This window comes from Carya illinoinensis, chromosome 13 (assembly GCF_018687715.1).
Source record: "Carya illinoinensis cultivar Pawnee chromosome 13, C.illinoinensisPawnee_v1, whole genome shotgun sequence".
Classification (NCBI taxonomy): domain Eukaryota; kingdom Viridiplantae; phylum Streptophyta; class Magnoliopsida; order Fagales; family Juglandaceae; genus Carya; species Carya illinoinensis.
The window spans coordinates 13,557,544-13,567,791 of record NC_056764.1 but is presented as its reverse complement, the minus strand read 5'-3'; the positions used below and the strand labels follow the sequence as shown (position 1 = coordinate 13,567,791).

The 10,248-nt window shown below is 36.5% G+C and overlaps 1 long non-coding RNA gene across 1 annotated transcript; it reads right to left on the bottom strand.

Moving 5' to 3' along the window:
- Nucleotides 1–6,931: 6,931 nt before the first annotated feature.
- LOC122292585 lies at nt 6,932–9,420 on the bottom strand. The gene is made up of 2 exons (XR_006236960.1): nt 8,697–9,420; nt 6,932–7,526 (listed from the first exon to the last, which is right to left on the bottom strand). It is a non-coding gene; the product is annotated as an uncharacterized LOC122292585 (long non-coding RNA).
- Nucleotides 9,421–10,248: the final 828 nt, after the last annotated feature.

Sequence of the window (10,248 nt, the reverse complement as noted above, 5' to 3'; positions counted from 1 at the left end):
TTTACATAAAAGTTAAAATCTCTATTTATTTATAGCAACAATATCTTAAAAAATATATATCAATAATTTTCAAATTTTAACATATAGTAAAACCAATATTACAAGCCATACAATAATAAATATAACTATATGTCTAAAATTATAATCTCAATAAAAAAATATATAAGTATATTGAAAAATATCAATATTATAACTTAACAATAATAAAAATCTTATTTTAAAATAAAATTTATACGTGTCAAAATGAGTTAATTTTATATAAGTAGATTGACCCGTTATTTATCTGTTCATGAATCGTATCTTAATAGATCGAGTCGTTCTGATTTAAACCCGTTAACTTCAAATCCAAAGTCATTAATTTCATACTGCGTTCGTGTTCACGAGTCGTATTTTGTCAACTTACTCAAACCCATCATCTGACCTTCGACTGAGAAAGTTAAGGAAGAACCGAACGTGACCTTCGACGCTGTTGAAGCACGTACTACGTTTTATTTTCCTCTTCCCACAGACCCATCGATTTCATTCGTTTGATTTCTTCTCTCAAATCCATCTCTTATCTTTGTACGATGCAATCTGTGCAAATTTTATCACTTGGTGATCTTTTCAGTGGGAGTAAACGACTTGTTAATGGGATTTAATGTTGGGTTGTTGCGTTACAACCTTGGAGAATTTTTTTCTCTGTCGTTTTTTTTTTCCTATTTCTTTAAGGGTGAGTGTGGATGTTTGGTAGTGGGGAGAAGTGGAATCTACGGTTAAGCTTTGTTCCATTATTTACTTATTTTTTGAAATTAGAGTGTTTTACTAGCAAAACATAAAGGTATACTCACCAGAGAGAGAGAGAGAGAGAGAGAGAGAGAGAGAGAGAAGGGGGGAGGGGGATGGTTTGGGTTTTGCTCATCGGAACTTAAAGGAGTTGGGAGAAGGAGACGCTTGAGAAGAAGAGAAGCAGGAGAGAGGAGAACGTGAAGGGACCTCGAAGGAGCTGGAGTAGGAGATGCTGGAGGGAGTAGGAGAAGAAAGCGTTTGGTGACAAGAGGAAAGGAGCTGTTGTTTGCAATTTTGAGGGTAATGACAATTTACAGTTTGCTTACGTGGAGGTGTGTAGGTATGACGCTTCCGTTTCGAGAAGTGAAATGCATCCGCCGCTATCAGTAGTTCTACACACAGTCGGTGAATGTAAATGGGATGCAATCTGCTGACGTGGCGCCTCTATTTAAAAAAAAAATGAAATACGAATGAAAAAGCGGAATGGTACAGATTGAAAGCATTTTGGTAGGGTCTTCTTTCCCGCTTCTTCCATTCGCGAGCCCTCAGAACTGAAAGGAGGAAGACTACCTTGGGGCATCTTTAGTTTTTGTCGTGGGTGCAGATCTGTTGTCATTGGGTGGGTTGATTTCGGGCCAATCTGGTCTGCATTGGAGTGGGTCAAAGCCCGACTGTCGTTTGGGTCAGCTTGGTTTCAAGTGAGATTGGGTCAGCTTCGTGGGCCATCAGCTCGAGTCAACTTCGTGGGCCAGCAGTTTAGCCCAGCATTTCGGGTCAGGGACATGGGTTAGTTTTGTGGGTCATCTTCTCACTTTACCGTTAGCACCACCACAGCTAAGTTCTGGTTTTGACATGGATCTATCTCTGTATGCTTCAAAAAACCATACAGATTTGCATGATATATAATTTGTTTGATATATATGTGGCTTTGTTTCATGGGATTTGAATGAACATGGTAAATATATATTTTGGAGTGTTCATATAAGACTTTGAAAATGTTGTATACAAATCTGGTTTATTTTTGCTCGGGCTTGTGTCGTGTAGACAGCCAATGTAAACTAAATAAATTGAGACTTCGTGTGGGATGTAGCCTTAATGATACATAATATTGTTCCTGAAATACTTTCAAAGATATTTAATTATGATGACTAAATGGAGAAGATGAGAGAGCCACATTGGGTTTTCCTCCATATTTCCTTGTGCTTTATTTTTGTTTTTTAATACAAAAACTCTGGTTGGTAACAAATGGACCTGGCATGATCAAGAGAGATTGAATATGGATGAGTCTTAGGCAAGCTAAATTGGCTCATGGATTTTAAATAAGTAAAAAATCCATTTAATATTAGGACATACATTAATTCCATTTACGACATTGCATTTGATTGGATGAAATCCTAAAACGTATACCCTTCTAAAAAGGGTAGGAGTTCACATAATTTTCACCTCACTAGCTTGGAATATTTTAAATGAAAAAAAAAAAAAGCTTATGGCTTTCTTAATTACACACATAATTTTGTTTAATTTTAGTTAGAGCCGATAATATTGGTTTGATGTTGTTTTTTACGTTGGTTGATGACTACAAATCTAACGGTGTGATTCAAGTACTCGCAAATTCAAAGGCAAGTTCATGAAATCTTTTTGGCTTTAATATTTGGTTAATGATTGGAATATATATAAATTTATTTCATGAAATCTTTGCACCATTTTTTATTGGAACTTTTCTGTTGGATATGATTTGGTTTAATGAACTTGTTATGCAACTACTTGGTTAAAGGAGTTTATGTTACTTTTTTTACTTGTTGAATGCCATAAGAGAAGAAATTTTTGAATGGAAAGCAATGCAGATATTCTATCAACCAAGAAAAGCTTATTTCATAGGAAAGTTACTAATTCCTCATGGTTTAGTTCCACTACCTAAATGATAAACTATTGGCTTCAATATGTAGATTTCATTACCTCAAACAGAATACATCAATTTGTTTAATGAGTTTCTTAGGTGGTAAAGCAAGCCTTAACTTTTTTATTTATTTGGTAGTGCCATAAAATGATACCAGATTTTTTTTTTTTTTGGGCAAAAAGTTTTTTTTTTAATTTATTATGCAATTACCAAGTGTTTTTTCAACATGTGGAGATAAAAGTGAACAACTTCTATAGGGCATGGGAAAAGGGGAAGAACATGCATCTTTCTTAACACCTCCAGCTGAAATGCCCCAAACTCAGTATGTTATTTCATAATTAAAAAACTTATTGCAACTCTCTCTTTAGCATCCTAATTATTAACACATTTTTTTTAGGACATCCCTCAAACTGGTCTAGTAAACTTTCCAAATTACATGCATGGTTATTTTGGACCAAATCCTGCATGGTCACCAGCTTTTATGCCATATCCAAATGGCAACAAAAATAATATCAACATTCAGGCGTGAGATAAACTTCATTCTTGTGTTTTACTTATAAGTTAATTAATTTATTACTTATTTATATGTTTTCAATTTTTTCTGTTAAGCAAAATGTTGGTTACCCATTTCAATATGGGATGGGACCTCCAAGGCCATTTTTCGCTACAAGCTGCGCGACCACAACGAGCACAAAGTTGGTCAAGAAGATAGACCCGATTGTCTAGAAACTGAAGCACCATGTACTTCCCCTAGAGTATTTGAAGAAATTCTTTTAGATAGACCAGATGAACGGGAAACTGAAGATGGCACTCCAGGTGAACGGGAAACTGACGATGGCACTCGAGGTACACCACATGTAGTGCCATCGTCGAATGGTGATGATATCATTGAGGAGCCAAAATAGGGCATGGAGTTCAATTCATTTGAAGATTTGTTGAGCTATTATAAGCAGTATGCAAAAAAATGCGGGTTTGGGGTGATGACACAAAGGAGTGAGAGGTTAGAGGATTAAAGTGTCAGATATGTTACCCTTGGTTGTACATGGGGAGGGAAGGCACGGATTAAGACATCCAATGTTGCCAACCCACGTCCAATGAGAAAGACAGACTGCAAGGCAAGGATAAATGCCTTGAGAGTCGATGGAAAGATACGGTTGACAACAGTTAATACTTCAAATAATCATGTTATCAGCCCACAGAAATCTCACTTTTATCGATGTAACAGATAAATGAGTGAGACAGTTAAAAGAGTCCTAGACACAAACGACTTAGCTAGTATCTGACTGAACAAGAGTTACGAATCTCTTGTAGTTGGCGCAGGTGGCTTTGAGAACTTGCCATTTCTGGAAAAGAATTGTCGCAATTACATCGACAAAACCCGTCATCTACGACTTGGTGCAGGTGGTGCTGGAGCACTTCGTGATTATTTTATGAGAATGCAATGCAAGAATAACGGATTTTTTGTGTTGATGGATTTAGATAATGACGGGAGGTTAAAAAATGTTTTTTTGGCATATCCACGTAGTCGGGCAGCCTATTAGTATTTTGGTGATGTTGTGACATTTGACACCACATACCTAACTAATAGGTATGGAATGCCCTTTGCACTATTTGTTGGTGTAAACCACCACGGGTAGTCGATTCTTTTGGGAGCTAGGTTGATTTCCAGTGAGGACATGAAGACCTTTACATGGCTATTCCAAACCTGGTTGCAATATATGGACATAATAGCTCCAAAGGCTATTATTACTGATCAAGACAGAGCAATGAAAAATGAAATTGCTATTATCTTCCCGGAAACTCGACATAGATTTTGCCTATGGCATATAATGAAGAAAGTTCCTGAGAAGCTTGGGGCATATGCTGCCTATAAAAGTGGGCTGAAAACTGAGCTGATGAAATGTGTATACGACATACAAACTATTGAGGAGTTTGAAAAATGTTGGTCCGTGTTTATTAACACATACAACTTACATGAGAATGTGTGGTTGAAAAGCATGAACATTGGATACCGGTTTTTCTAAAAGAGCACTTTTGGGCTAGAATGAGTACCACTCAGCGTAGCGAGAGTATGAATGTTTTTTTCGATGGTTATGTCCATTCAAAAACAAACCTGAAAGAGTATGTCGACCAGTTTGACAATGCGCTAAAAAAGAAAATTGAGAATGAAAATCAAGCAGAGTTCCAGTCATTTAGCGGCACCATTCTTGTGTATCTAGATCGCCAATTGAAAAGAAATTTCAAGAGTTGTAAACCAACGCTAAATTTAAGGAAGTTCAACAACAAGTAATCGGTGTGCTTGATTTGGATCCATCTTTACAGACAATGGATGGTGTAATGAAGAGTTATTTGGTAGAAGATGAAATTCGAATTCAGGAGTTCACAAAACAGGTTACATATTTTGTGGATTTTAATGTGGATGACTGCAATGCAAAGTGTTCATGTGGGTTATTTGAGATGAGGGGGATACTGTGTAGGCATATTTTGGTTGTATTCAAATCTAACGGTATAAAATCATTGCAAGACCGGCACATTTTAGACCGATGGAGAAGGACATCAAGCGAAGATATACGTTAATCCGAACTAGCTACGATGCAGGGGATCAGAGGCCAAATGGTAATAGACATTCAATTCTTATGAATATTTGTTATGAGATGATAGATTATGCGGTGGAATCTAATAAGGATTTTGAAGATGCAAAGAAGAGGATACATGAGATGACTGGATTATATCGTCAGAACCAATGTCCCTTATCTATCAACCAAACAGGTTCGAAGGCGACAGACGAATTTTTTTTTTTATTTACTTTGTATTTTTTGTCCTACTTTTACAATTTCTATAATTATATCATGTCCAATTTAACATCTTTTTGTATATATTTTTGCCCGCCAAAGGTTCGGAACCTGGTTTTACGGCACTGGATGGTGCTGTAGTTGGTAGTTCACAACAAGTCAAGAGTCCACTTGTTGTCAAAGGGAAAGGAAGACCCCCATCTCTTAGAAGAGCATCCAGGATGGAGACAAACATGTGGTAGGTTAAAGCCAAACAGAAGAAAGCACAAGTGGGAGGAAAACGCAAACAGGTGCATGTTTTAACATTGGAAGAATTAAATATGAATTATTTTGGTAGTTTGTTAGATGATAAAGTTTCACTTATTTCTAGTGAAGAGTTATAACTATTTACTTAATTTTTAGCTACATGAAGGAGATATAGTAGCCATGGGCACATGCAGGAATTTATTTGGGCCATCAGAAGTAGATATCACCAATGATAGACAATTTACGGTATCATATTTGGATGTATTAACGAAATTTAATAGTTTAGAAGTTGGTCAATATTTGTATTGTGATCAAATTTACTTATTTATAAATAGGTCATGGATAGTAGTGGAACCACGCAAAGTATTCATCCTATGGTTGGTAGTCAAGAAAGTGTAAGATTTCTCACTTATCCACCGAATATTTGTAATATTATTTATTATTTATAAAAATTTGTTTATTTGGATGCAAACAGATTTTTTTTATTGGATGACGTACAACCAGAGCTCCCTGGGTGGAGATGGATCACAAGCATGGCAGTAATGTATTTGTATATTTGGTGTGAGAATTTTTGTGGATAGAAGGAGGAGGCAAGCTAATGAATTTTTGTATATTTGATGTGAGAATTTATGTGGATAGAAGGAGGAGGCAAGTTGATGAATTTTTGTATATTTGGATGTATTTTGTATATTTTCAGGAGAATTTATGTGGATAGAAGGAGGAGGTAATTTGATGAGTAGGAATATTTTGGTTATATTTTTGTGTATTTGATATGAGAATTAATGTGGATAGTAGCTAGTTGCAATTATTTGATTTCAATGTCGAATGTATAAATTGCTAGTATGGACTAATGGGTTGACTAGGTGGTGAGTATTTGGTGTTCTTTCTCAGGTGATGCCCTGTAATTATTTGATGAAAGAGATACGTGGCTTATTTGCATAATAAGAGTTGGGTTGGAATTCGTTTCAACCTAACCCTTGCAATTGGTCAATTTTCAGTGTGATATGGCATGTGTACCATTGTGTATTAATGTAGCTTTCAATTTCTAGTAATATTCTGTAGCCAGCCGATATTGACTAATAAGTATTCAAAAATCATAACCTTATCCATCGATGCACTGGCAATTGGGTCAAGATTCCCAGATGGTGATTCGAAACTCAAAATATATAAGCTAAGCAAATTGGATCCACACATTTTTGAATAATTTTCCACATAGAAGTAGGAGCATGGATCATTAGTAAATATAGACACAGTGGTCTATATACATACAAAAGTGGTTAAAGTCCAAGGAAATTGGCAGCAAATTTCAAATACATACAAAAGTCCCAGGATGAAGAAAGTACATATGACACATCTAGTACATTAACCGATCAAAGTGGATAAATACATCAAAAGGGGTTGGGTTACATGAGTCGTAGCATTAGCCGAGAGACATTATAACCACTTGGATACGTCAAAAATACACCACAAACTACTACAAAAAAAAACAAAAAAAACCATGAGACAGTTAATACTTTCAAAGCTCCCTTGTACTTCTTCTCCAATGTCTTATATTTGGATTCTTCCATGCGCAGCCGCTCATGAAATACCATTTCGTGCCTCCGTTCAGCTAATTCTAACGTCATCTTATAGCAACTATTTTGCTCACTTTGAAGATCAATCCACTCAAAAAAGTCACATTGTTTATTCATCTTATAGTTTGGACAATTGAAAAATCTTCTACCAAAAGATTTTGCTTTTCCAGAAATCCGTAGTTTCACTTGGGAGTCACAATAGCAAAGTGGTCTCTCCAAGCTTGACCCGGAATGAGAAGCAAAACTCATTTCCTATCATAATATTGAAGTAAAAATAGCCCCCAGATCAGTATATATTAAACAGTGTATTTATGCATGGGAGAAGAAATATACACGGGAGGTATGGCATATTATAAATACATGGGATATATAGTAAACAGAAAATAATAATATAACATTTTGCAATTATGTCATAATTTTACACGGCAGGTATGGCATATTATCCTGCAATGAAGATATATAGTAACTAGCCCATAGAGATATATCCATCCTAAACAGAAAATAATAATGTAACATTTCGCATATATTACACCAACATTCAGAAAATACACAATATATATGGCACCGAATTATAAAATATGCTCATAAACCCATACACTTCAAACCAACTCTGAAAAAGCCACATTTGAAACCACATAGTCGCCAAACAAAAAAATGCACATAGCAATTGCCCACCAACTTAACTATACACTCAAAATACCACATAGCAGACCACCACAGATGGGCACCAAATTACAAAATGTGCTCATAAACCCATACAGTTCAAACCAACTCTGAAAAAACCACATTTGAAACCACATAGCAGCCAAACAGAAAAATGTACATAGCAATTGCCCACCAACTTAACCATACACTCAAAATACCACGTAGCAAACCACCACAAATGGGCACCAAATTAAAAAATGTGATCATAAAACCAACAGTTCAAACCAACTCTAAAAAAACTACATTTGAAACCACATAGCAGCCAAACAGAAAAATGCATATACCAATTGCCCACCAACTTAACCATACACTCAAAAGACCACATAGCAAAGCACATAAACTCAACTTTACAAATTAGGAACACAAATCAGATTCAACGCATGTACTAGGCCATCATTCAATAACACAAGAGGAACAAAAATATTAAAATAATGAAAATTAATGATGCATACCTAGGTAGAACATACGTTCAAAATCAAAATATGATCAAATCTGAGTGCAATTCCCACGAGTATTACAACCACAGAAAAGAACAATACATAAAAGTGAATTTATGTCAGAATTGGCATCTACACAGAAGCATCAATTGCAACCAAAAATTCAACAACAAAAAAAAAGTAATGAAAACTATAGATCTAGTATTTGACCAAGACTCATTATACGCAAAAAATGAATGAACTCTACAATGTTGAAATTCCTCATGGACAGGCATCTTACCTTTATGTGAAAAATTGGGGCAGAAATCCACAGCAGTATCGATTTTCTCTGAGAAATTGATTGTTCCTTCCCCACATTCCTAAGATAACCCCAACGAGAGCACTCCAACAACCTTGGGAAAATGTAGCAAGGGAACTGAAAGTTAATGAAAAAATTAGGGATTTAGGGGAGAGATGGAATCTCGGGCCAAACTAGAGCGAACAGAGAAATGAATTTAGGGTTTTCACTTCTAAGGGATGAATCAAGAGAGAAGCAAAGAGGGAGGGAAACTCGAATCCATACCAACAGATTGTTCAACAACCCTGGGAAAACCCTAGCAGCAAGGGAACTGAAAAAAATGAAAAAAAAAGGGGGGGGGGGGGGAGAGATGGAATGTCGGGCCAATCTAGAGGGAAGAGAGAAATAGGGATAAAAAGTTTTTGGCGAGGAGGGAAACAAGAGAGAAGCAGAGATGAGGGATTTAGGGTTTGGAGTTCTAAGGGATGAATTGAGAGGGAGTTTTGAGGGAGGAATCAAGAGAGAAGCAAACCAAACAAGATGGTTTAACAACTTCTGAGGGATGAAGCGAGAGGGAGGGTAGTGCGAGGAGGGAGGGAAACGAGAGAGAAGCAGAGAGGGACTTAGGGTTCGAGAGAGCAGAGAGGGACTTGGGATTTGGAGGGATGAATCGAATGGGACGTCCGAGGGAGCAATCAAGAGAGGAGGGATTCAGTTTCAATCAAAACAGTGAGTTTTGTAATTTTATCCACGTCAGTAGCCGCTTACATGCCGTTTACACCAAACGACTGCAGCTAGAGTTTTTCTAGAACATATGAGCGTTTTTAATAAAATGTAAGATGTGGAGTAATGAATAGTAACTAATGGGAATAATTTCTCTTTGTTATAAAACTATAAAAAAAATATTGAAAGACTTACTTGAAGTAGAGGACTATTAGCTTCAAGATCGTCAGAACTCTCGTGCTGATAACGTGTTATAAAACTATCGAAAGGAGAGAGAGAGAGAGAGAGAGAGAGAAATAGAACTCAGAGAAGTTATGAAACTTATGAATTTCTTAAAGAATTCAACGATATATATAGGCATACAAAGGGAACTATGCAAGTTACTATGCAGTACTATGCTGGCACTGTGCATATTTACTATGCAGTACTATGCTGGCACTGTGCATATTTACTATGCAGTACTATGCTGGCACTATGCGCACTGTGCGATGTCGGCCATTTACTATGCCAGTTACTATGCAGTACTATGCTGGCACTATGCACACTGTGCGATGTCGGCCATTTACTATGCCAGTTACTATGCAGTACTATGCTGGCACTATGCACTGTGCATTTGACGGCTAGCTCAAGGTGGTCATACAATTTTACAATATTATTTTACAACACTCCCCCTTTGGATGACCACATATAATGAATATGCCTTGTTAAAACCTTGCCAAGGAAAAACCCTGTGGGAAAAAACCAATGGCGAAGGAAAAAGAGTACAATATTCATGTGTACTGTAAAATGCTTTAAGATTGCCTCATTAAAACCTTGCGAAGGAAAACCCAGT